This window comes from Anopheles maculipalpis, chromosome 3RL (genome assembly GCF_943734695.1).
Source record: "Anopheles maculipalpis chromosome 3RL, idAnoMacuDA_375_x, whole genome shotgun sequence".
Lineage (NCBI taxonomy): Eukaryota > Metazoa > Arthropoda > Insecta > Diptera > Culicidae > Anopheles > Anopheles maculipalpis.
The window spans coordinates 22,726,395-22,737,242 of record NC_064872.1 but is presented as its reverse complement, the minus strand read 5'-3'; the positions used below and the strand labels follow the sequence as shown (position 1 = coordinate 22,737,242).

Sequence of the window (10,848 nt, the reverse complement as noted above, 5' to 3'; positions counted from 1 at the left end):
ATTATGACGTGGTAGAACACTTTAAAATTCGTTCAAAAGAGCATCCAACTCTGATCCAGCCCGTTTCTGATGCTTGCAGGAATTTAACAAAACTTACTTTTCACTTGAAATATCTAAACTAAACGTTCGCTACTTCACGGTTTTCTCCACTTCTTCGCACAAAAAAGGACATTCTTAAATATAAGAAACGACCATCTTCCAGCGAAGCATCATCTCCTTTTCTCTATGTCTTTTGGTCGACCATAAGCTAGTGCCAGGGACCATGAAGCCCAAATCCACTTAACCTTATATATCGTGGAGGGAAATACGAGCAAGTCTGTTCAAACATCTGTGAGGCGCTGGAAGACTGCGAAAAAACTCGTATTATTTAAAATAAAATTTAATGGTGGATGTAATTTTGGAGCCACCGTTTTTCTCATCCGTTCAGCCAGCAGCCAAATAAATGGTCGCATCGTGGGCATTCATTTCATTCACTTCCACTCAACACACATTTCACGTCCGCTTTTTTCCCTGGAGGCACACACAGGCAAGGCAAGACCATTAAAAATACGGATGAGCAAAGTGTAACATCGTGTTAATATTTTTGGTAATCGAATTGCCGAGTGTAATATTCTACTTTTCTGATGTTTTCATAAGAAAAGAATTGTTATTTTTCCATGTTCCATTCCGTGAACAACACACGATGTAAACGACCGAAAAGAGTTGCCCAGCACTCGCACTAAATGACGCTTTGTAGACCGTACAGCTGCTTCCCACGAATTATAAGGGTCGCAATGATATTTCTGAAAATTGATGTGTAAGAATCATCACATTTAAATCTCTATTGTGCATTGATCATACGTCCAAAGCTCGTAAGACTTGAGTTATGGACAACTCAAGCAACGGGCCGGAGATAGTTAACAGGGAAAACAATTACAAATTCTTGGCCTAGCTTCATGTCCACTGTTTTCTTTAATGGCTCGATGACAAACATTTCTCAATGTCAATTTGTTTCTTTGAGCTGTTTTATATTCTCAACGTTTTCTTACACTTCGGACTTATATATTTAGGCCTTAAACTTAAATAATATTGCCATACGGTCAGACAGTCCCTGAGGAAATAAAAAAAGGAAATAATACTCCAACAAGTTATATTGATACTGTCCGCAACATAACCGTGCCCTCGTTACTCTAGACAAAATGTTTCCTCACTTTCACCTCTCTCTTCTTTTACCGGGTCATGCTTTTACCCAGACATCCTCTTCGCTTTCGTCCATTTCCGACAGCATCAATGCGAAATATATGTCTCTATAAATTTTTATTATTTCACATTATACCCTACTCCAATAAATGTTTTATTAGCCGACACTCATGAAGAAGCACGTGTGTTTGCTTTCGTTTTATCGCATCTTGTATCTCGTAAATTCCTCTTTTTCTGTTTTCTTTTGCATGGAAAAACTGCAAGAAAACTCAACCTCGAGGAGGTTTTAATCAATAGGGATTGGAAAACAACTTCATCACCATCACTGAACATTCAATGGTCCAGAGGTTTCAAAAAACGACCACAGATCTACACGTTTCAAAGGATCTACTAGAACAAAAGAATCCTCTGTGGAAAAACTTGAACTTGCACTTGAAACTTGATGTCTATTGAATATCAAAGAGAAACATCGACTGTATCTCACACTCAAGCAAAAGCCAACCGACGAAAAGTCATGTTACAGTCATGTGGCCTTACTCAACAAGAACTGCTCGTGTCAGCAAACCGACACTACTGTCGTGATGTTTGTTTATGTTATTCCTTTTTCCAGGATCAAGTTCCCAAACAAGCGGCCTTTTGATAATCATCCTTCTGAGCTCTTTTTGTAGACTTCAGAGAAAAAATAAAAATAGTTAAGGTTAGTGCAAATTCTCAAGAAAAAAACACAGCATACTACAGGAGACGTGTTAACTGAGAGCCTAACTATCTACTGAAGGCAAAACCTTTTTCGCAAGGGTTGATGTTGTTTGTTTCGACAGGTGTTTTTGCGACTTTTCAACTTGCTTCAACTCCAAAACGGAAAAAGGATAGAATTGACCTTCTCGTGCCTGCTTGACCACATGGGTTTTCAATCCATTCGCTATTTTGCAACATGTTTTTAAAGTTCATCGACCAGACCAGACCGACAAACGAAACTTTCCGCTAAAGGACATGACGGCTCGAGGTAAACGTGCTTTGGGAACTGCAACACAACTGACCAAAAACTTGGCTTTGCTTCCACAGACTTGAAGCTCTGATATAGCCCTGGCGTAAATGATTAGACGTTCGACAGACATTTTGAAGCTTTTCATGATACTCTTTGGATGATAATTTATTTATAAGCAGCGATGTACTTAGTCCATACAGACAAAATAAAATGCTTTTTTCTTTTTGATAGCCATCGAAACTAAACCCGTTTCTTAGATCATTTAAATCTAAATCAACCATATGAACGTCCATTGAGCCCTCAAGGATCAATTAACGAGTATCAGCGGACAAGCAGTGCATAAAATTCTGTTCTCCTGCTGGGATTTATGACCCGTAATGTGCCAGGCCACTTGAATTCGTGTTGGTAAATTTCCTTCCAAATACTTCTTTGATAACACTTAAGAATCTGCGGCACATCCAAAACCATTTGGTACAACCCAAGCAAATCTTCATCTAAATCGCTTCACCATATTGCCACATTGAATAAACATTATTTTTTATCCGTTCCGTCTTCGGACTGCACATCCCCGGATAGAGCGAAGCGTTATCTAAATGTATGAAAAGCCTCAGCTCAGAAGACTCAAGAAAAACAGTTGCAAAGATTCTACCAGGTGCCTTTGTCCGACAACACCATCAACGCCAAATGCCTCAGTGAAATAGATCTTAGATGGTCGATAGATTCCGGGCCAGATTAGAGAAAAATTCGAGCCATTGCAGATCCGACTACGGTAGAAAAGTTTTCTCCATTAGTGTAAGAGAAGTTCAAGAAAAGGAAGTTGAACAATTCTTCCATCCTTTTCCGATTTTCTTACACAAGTAAAGTTCATGGTTTTCTTCTATTCTTCTAGCTTTCTTCAACATTCATATTGATTCAATAACCAAAGATAAATATGCCTCTTATTCACAGCACTAAAAGCGTCTCAGTTCCAATCACATCTGACTCAAACCAAACAATCGTATTTATAAGGCTCTAACAAATTCAAAAAAGCACGCATAACACAACATCGGTTTTTTCTGCATCAAGAACTGCTCCTCAAACCGACGCTTTGGTGCTCTGAGTGTTAAAAAAAACCCCCAAAGAAACGCTCCAAAGACGAAAAGAAAAATCATATTTTTATGCATTCCATTCACGATTCTCAAGTTTCTTTCCAACTTCTTCGCTCTGTGCTCGCTTTCAGGAAAAAAGTTTTCTGTTGCCTATCATGCCCTCGTATGCCTCCCTCTTTGTATTTCTCAAGTGTCTGTTTTGGTTACAGTTTTGCGTGTATCGCGGTTTTTGTTCGATAACCCTCGAAACATCCATTTTCCTTGCGTGTAAATCCTACCCAAAATACAGAGTAAGGGAAACAAGAAGGGCTAACCCAACATGTGCAGCCTTGATTTGAATTTGATATTTATTACCACGTCGAAGAGGTTCCAAGACCAAGACCAGGAGGCCAGGAAAGCACATCGAAAAATGGCACCAAAGAAATATATCATTCAACATTATGACGCACACTCGTCGTTCTCCAAAGTTTGCCATAACCAAAGCCAGCCTTTCCGACCGTCGATTGCTAATCGAAGAACGACCGTTTGATAAACGAACCCAAAGGAAATGAAGGTGGAAACGAAGTGAATAAGCCGATGGAAAAGTTTTCCCTCAGCTGCACCTTGAGAAGTTTTGATGGCTCGTGTCCCAAAAGGATCTCCTCTGCCAAGTGGAAAAGTGGTGCGAAATTGATAAATAATCATCAACATCGTTCCCAAAGGATGTTTGCCTAGTAGGACCGGTTTTTTAGTATGTATGTGAAAATAGTGAAGAAATCGATATTGAAGACAAGACTACATGGTGTTTCCCGAAGTTTGGAAGACATTAACGGATGAATTTCTTTATTTACTGTTCCTTCTCGCCGAGACACAGGACAAACTAAGTAACAAAAGAAAGGATTTTACAAGGCAAAAGTGTAACTTTAAGTTTGGACACAATCTATTGCTGAAGGATTCAATGAAGAATGTATGAAACGCCGACCCCTTCGCTCGGGTTTGCTCCTTATCGTTTGAACACTATCGTGACTCATGGAAACCAAAGGGGTGAAAACTTTTCCTTCTCACTTCACAAACCATTAGAAGAAGGTAGTGGGCCAAGGGTGAAAGTATTAATTGGCAACTGTTTTGACAAGATAATCAAGTTGAAGAAAGCCTTTTCATTCAAGATGAGCTAAACAGCATATCAGGAATTCCAGTAAAAAATGGCCAAATATTTTAAAATTTAAACGAAATTTATATATTTTTTCCATGCTTTAACTATATTCTAGCAGTTTTTAAACCTCATTCAAAAAATAATGCTCCCCTCGAATAATGTCTTCTTCCCAAAAGGTCAATTGAGTACCTTCATAACTCACACAAATGTAACAATCCTTACGTTTCACTAATAATTATAACATTTTTCTTATCAATTTCACTCATTTATCTGGATCTTCATATGCCCATTGATGTCAATTTTGAACCCAAATTTTTGCATTCAAGCAACCACCTCACCGTACATCAACACCCGTTTACCGGAAAAGAGCAAATATTTTTGTTTTGAACCGCACAACATTCGGAAATAATCATGAATTCTTCCAGGTTTGTATTTCTGCTCCCTGGAATGGCCTTACGTTTTCTGCAGTTTGTTATCCTGTGGTAACATGAACGCCATCGAGCTCTTCTTTCTCTACACAGCTCTCTTTTTCTGCATCTAGATCTCTCACTCAGACGCATTCAAACGATTATAACAACGATCGTTCCTCTTTGCTTTTAAAACGCCCAAGCTACCTTTCCACCGAATGCAAATAAAAAACCACATTAAAACACCAACAACCTGCCATTGTCGGTGGAACGAAGGGACCGACCAAACCCATCTACCGACGGCTATGAAAAGATAAATCTCCCGCTCTCTATCTTTCTCCCTCCAAACCTTTCGAACGGATTCGAAAGACGGAAAAGACAAACGAAAGAGATCACTATCGGCGGAAAATTTGTTTACGTTATTATCAGTGCAAGGCCGGCACGACTCACCGATCTTCTCGCCTTTTGTTCCGAGACTTTTATTGGGTTAATTATGCTACTACACCCTCAACCCTCCGAGGGTTCCGAGTCCTCCCCTTTTGCGTTGGAATATTTCGTCCTCGGTCTGAGGCCTACTGGAAGACCCCGATTGTGCAGAACATACTTTTTTACGATACCATCATAAACGCACCTCGTACTCTGCTTCACATACTCCATCATCACACGCCGGTGAGGAAGCGGAAGTTCATGTTGGCGCACAATTTCACCGAATCGATTCAACTGCCATGCACGTGACTGTGATTTGGTGTGCGTGTGTTAATGCTAATTTTTCAACACCGACCCACCTGACAACGAAACAGCCCTTGAATTGCTAGTCCATATTGTCGAACGATACCGGAAAGGTTCATTCAATAAGGCCCTGAGGGAATGCGCATCACCGCGTCGATGCAGTTCGATTGGATGTTGAAGGTGAAATTATATTATTTCAAATATGTGTATAATTACGTTCAAATGTTCATGTCACACCAACGAGAACAGGCATTAAACCTCGGCAGATGTAAAGTTCACGCTCATCATTATTATCCATCGTGAAGTGGCGACTCGTTCTCCCGAGAGCACTCAAGTCGGGTACTGAGCACTGAACCTGCTAGTGAGCTACTCAATCCCCCTTTCCATTGGCTGAAGAGAGTCTTCACTATGGATCAGCATAGAACAAAATCTTGTTAATGTTTGGTTCAGGGTACATTCAATCACATCTCGAAACTCATTCCAATTATCAGCATGGATTTTGGTACGTTTAAATATAACTTACTTGGAGAAAGCACCTGAAATGAAAAGCACTGGGCGCCTCCTCCGTCCAATTAGCTCCAGCATTAGATCGAATATTTATCAATTCTGTCTCTTGTCCAAAGAAGGAGCTCATTTGGGATTACTAACATATAACGCAATTTAAAATCAGCATATTGCTTAAAAACGAAAATCATTTGTAGCATTTCCTCTTGTTTCGAATATTGTTGGATCAATTAAATAAATATTAAGTTTTCTATAGGCAATTTTGATCTCTAACATCCCACAGTGTTCGCTCGTAAGGAAATCTTTGTGACATCATTCTTTGCATAGAAATTAACCCACCAAAAACCTTTCGCCACGACTCTTCATTTTTATGACTGTTATCTTACGTTTTATGGCTGTCGAAAAAAGTGTCATTTTCCAAACACACTTCCTCCTATTCTGCTGTCACCTCTCTCGCCTTTCTCTCTCATCATTCTGTCCGATGTTCGCTTCATGAAGTAATTTTCATATCACTGTAAATCACTTTTCTACTAAATCAACCAGGAAGTATCCTCTTGTTTCATTAATTGCTTTACTCCACGTGACAAACGATCTTTGGAACAGAAAATTATCGAGCTAGGGATGTGAGAAGTGTATAATCCGATAGTGTAATTATTTGATCGAAGTCTTTCCAGTCTTAATACAAGTGAAAATTTGAAATTTCACGGAGATTTGAAACATGTCAACAACATCTAAGAGAAAACGGAAACGTCCACTTTGCATCAATTCTGCGGAAAGAGCTTGGTGCCAGATCTTCACTTGGAGTCCTCGTAATCTTGCACTCTCCATCAGTTTAACTTGCTTTCTATCCACGCATACAAGACCCTGTCTAGAAACGCAATAGTCATAATCGTAAAACTTAAATGCCACGAGTTTTAGTCGACGTTATACTCGATTCACTACTTGGCTGCAACGATGATGGTCACGCCATACAAAATGGAGCAATGGAAATACAGACGGTATGAGAAATCATCTAGCGTAATACCGAGAAAAGCGGGGCAATGCAATCCAAATTACTATGCTCTTACCACACTCTGACTCGTGTGAGTATTGGTCATCGTCCTTGAGAGACGGCCGACTCAACTGAGCGAAACGAACTAACACGTATGCATTGTTCGTGGCTGCAACAGAGTCAACGAGTTGTGGCGTAGGCGACAATTGTTTAATTAAATAAACACAGCATGTTGGCACCACCGATTCTGGTTTGTCTGATGAAAACACGTTTCAGGACCTCTCGGATATCGGCGTCACAATGACGATAGCTCAAGTGGATTAAATGAAAGCATTTCTTTCTTGTGCTATTCCGAGATACAAACAGGCATCACATCACGAATTCAAACGTGTGTGAGACAACACACAAGTGAAAACAGGACGAGAAAAAGAAATGTTGATAATTAATTGCACAAACGAAAGGAAAGCCTGGAGCGCTGTTGCCATCAAAGCGATAATTGATTGTGTCCTCCGAGTCATAAATGTGTGGAATAATGTTCGCTTCATTGTGCATTGTCGTATGCTGGACATCATTCTTCAAGCAATAACATGCTGTGCTAGTAAGTGCATTATTAAAGACATTGAAAGTAGATTATTGATGAGCTTCGAGGTTTATGTTTTAATTGTCAATTGATGGCATAAAGTATTGTTTTTATAGACTTAATATCTTGGAATCATACATGCAATTTTTATAACAATAATTTTTTGAACGACATTTAAATAATCTTTCAAATTTCATTTCATCCTCACAATAATAAACCGAAACTTTGAGTCGTTAAAAAAAGAATTATAATTTTTCATGTTTCCAGGTGGAAAAATTAACTTTATTTCTGGTGTAACATTGTATGCTGTTATTGTGAGCCAATGCGGTGCAGTTGATCGTCAATTCCCTTGCACTTAGAGCGCACATTTTACTGCTGGACATAAATTATATTCCGTCGCTTCCTTTAAAACAATGTCTGAGACCGAAGTTAATGAATTAACTCAGAAAGAGCAGAGTAAAGACAAAAACCCTTATACCGGATAAAACTCGTTAGTGCTAGCTGCAATGATGACCAGCAATCAAGCAATAGGCGAATGCTTAAGAAGTAACTAAGGAAAGCAACAATTTACCAAGACTGATTATGATCTTGTCCGATGAATGATTTCAACACAGAAAAGAAGACAATTACATTTGCACCATCTGTAGACCACGTTAAATGGTGACGGTTGGGTTGAAGGCCATTAACAACTTGTCATTTTTTTTTCACTCTTTCCAGCAATGAAGAACTCCGGCTCAGTAACAAATATTCAAGTGAAACAGTGAAAGTAGCTACTATTATCTGTTTATCGTCCAGCTTCTATCCAACTCCAACAGCATCCACAATGTCTGCATGCTTTACAACAGATAAACATCCCCTACTGTTTCTCGTTGCAAACATCGAACCCGTTACAACAAAATGAGCCCCCGAAGAACGACCAAACTGTGAAGCGAAAACAATGAAACAAGCCTCCAACAAAAGCAAGAGAGCAATTTCAGAAACGTGTTGAAATTACTGCTTGAATTATCCTCCGTAAAGCGCATTTTAGCGAATGTTTTCTAGCTCTACTTCGTAATACAACAATTGAACCGTCGATTCATTCTTTATCAAACATTCGGAAAACTCATGAAGAACGCGTGCAAAACTAACTCGATAAAGAAAAACACTGCCAGAATAAACACTGCAACGTTGGAACATCCACACCACGGGTGGCATTACATTAAATTGACCGTTTACCAGCGAATCGAAACGACTGGCCGGAAAAGCAAATGGATAAACGCGACTATACTCCACCGTTCCACAAATAAAACCTATCTTTAGGGTCTATTTGTGGCTAGTCGGCTATTTGTCAACCAGCTCTCTAATCTTGCCGCATCGGGCTGCCAATGACCGTAAAGCAATCAATCATATTGGTTGCTAACTTTTCAACACAACTCCCACCACGTGGGCTGAGTGCTGGGAAGAACCGGGCGCTGAAATAAATTAATCCAGTCAGTCAACTTTTCCATAAGTGGGCCAGATTGACGAATGGTTTCCTTAGTGATATGAGTGACGTTCGTGTCTGTTCCGTTCGTCATGGGCTTTTCAACCGATTGTCAGGGACTGTTCGATAATAAAAACTATCCTTAACTACGAACTTAATCCGATATCACGTCATCGTTCACTGGTGAAGTTGTCGATATGGATTCTGCCTCAACAAGCTTCAACCTTTTATTCTAGACCTACATTTTCCATCGCATGATCCTCACAATATCCTCTTCTCGCAACATTTCTTAAAAGCGATGAGTTCCGTCGCACTTTATGATTTAATTTAATTCATAATACTGTTATCAAATTAACTTTTGTGACACTTTCGCATTCCCATACAGAAGATGTCCAGCTTCATCCGGTCCAGGAAAGCAGAAAGCGTCACCCTACACACCCACCCATTTTAGAGGCCATATTGTAGTTTGTACATGAGTTTATTTTAGGATTCGTTGGTTCGTTCGTTTCTGTTTCATTTCACGGTTGGACTATTACCAGTTTACATTTAGATCGGTGGAAACTTAACGGTTCATTCTTGCAAGGGAAAACTGCAAAACAGGAACTTAGAATTGGAAAATTTTAATCCATCGTTGATACGCCAGGATTCCCAGGGATTTGCACAGGAACAATCAGGATGTGTGTTTGCGCTTAAGCAACCTTTTCATAAAACAGAATTTCCGTTCAACTAAAGATAAGCTGATTCAAACATTTCATTATTCTGTTACAAAACGTCAGGTTAAATTAAAATTTTGAGATATATTTTGTAGGTTACTCTGACAAAATTGCCCAAATATTCAAATATGATAAACAGTTTTGACAGTAACAAAGATATTTCTTCCGTCATTACTTGAAACCCCTGTAGTAAAATCCTCTAAAATCTGTGGTTCTGCTAACTGTTTTCTCCAAGATTCATAGCCTAGGGAACTCCTTTCTATTTAAAAGAAATAATTATCTAACTGCATGTTACTGTGCAGTGCAAGGACTCACCCTTACACTCACAGACAGCGATCCGTTTAAGTGGAATGAAAAGTATTTAAGCCAACATCCATGGATCCATCATGGGCGAACTGGAAATAGTGCCGACTGGTGAGACCGTTTCCCTTACTTGTTGTGATTACGGGATTGAACGGATGAGGGCTCTACTCCCGTTATACTACGCTTAAGCATGTTAAATTTGTGTAAAAAATATTTGAGTGCTACAGAGATGAAAAATGGAAACGATCTCCCAGCCATAAATTAAACTAAGAAATTAGTAAAAACATTACTGTTCACAACCAGTTCATTTCACATTTTCTATATCGCTTGAAAATGCTTCTAATAATTTTATCAGTTTGTCTGTTAAACTTCGTGCTGCAGATTTTCTCTCTTTTTGAACTTAAACGCCAAAAAGGCATTGCAATACCACAATATATACTGATTATACCATTTACGTTTCATTTCAATCCTGAAATTTACTTACACCCAAAAGATGATCTACAACCACTGTGCTCCAGTCCAAGTCCAGGTGCTCCCGGAAGCTTGTTCATTTTACTAAAACATCATTCCATCCTTTCTACCATTCATATTCCTTCCGGTAATACCTGGCATCAACATAAATTAAAACATGGAAAAGAAAATGAAGCTTTTCTCAAATACCATGCTTCTAACCTCGGTTTCGCTTGCCAAACCCCCCAAAAAGCCTTAATTATTTAATTAACTATGCATGGTACAGAGCGAAGGAAGCATTTTCAACTGGTGCTCATCAAATAGT

General features: G+C 39.2%; 1 protein-coding gene across 1 annotated transcript in view; it reads right to left on the bottom strand.

Moving 5' to 3' along the window:
• Window positions 1–4,161: 4,161 nt before the first annotated feature.
• The window catches only part of LOC126565175 (1-acyl-sn-glycerol-3-phosphate acyltransferase alpha), a 44,372-nt gene continuing 37,685 nt past the window's right edge, over window positions 4,162–10,848 (bottom strand). Inside the window, exon 7 of the mRNA XM_050222323.1 lies at window positions 4,162–4,171. The gene's annotated coding sequence lies outside the window, so the exon portion shown is untranslated. The remainder of the gene's footprint in view (window positions 4,172–10,848) is intronic.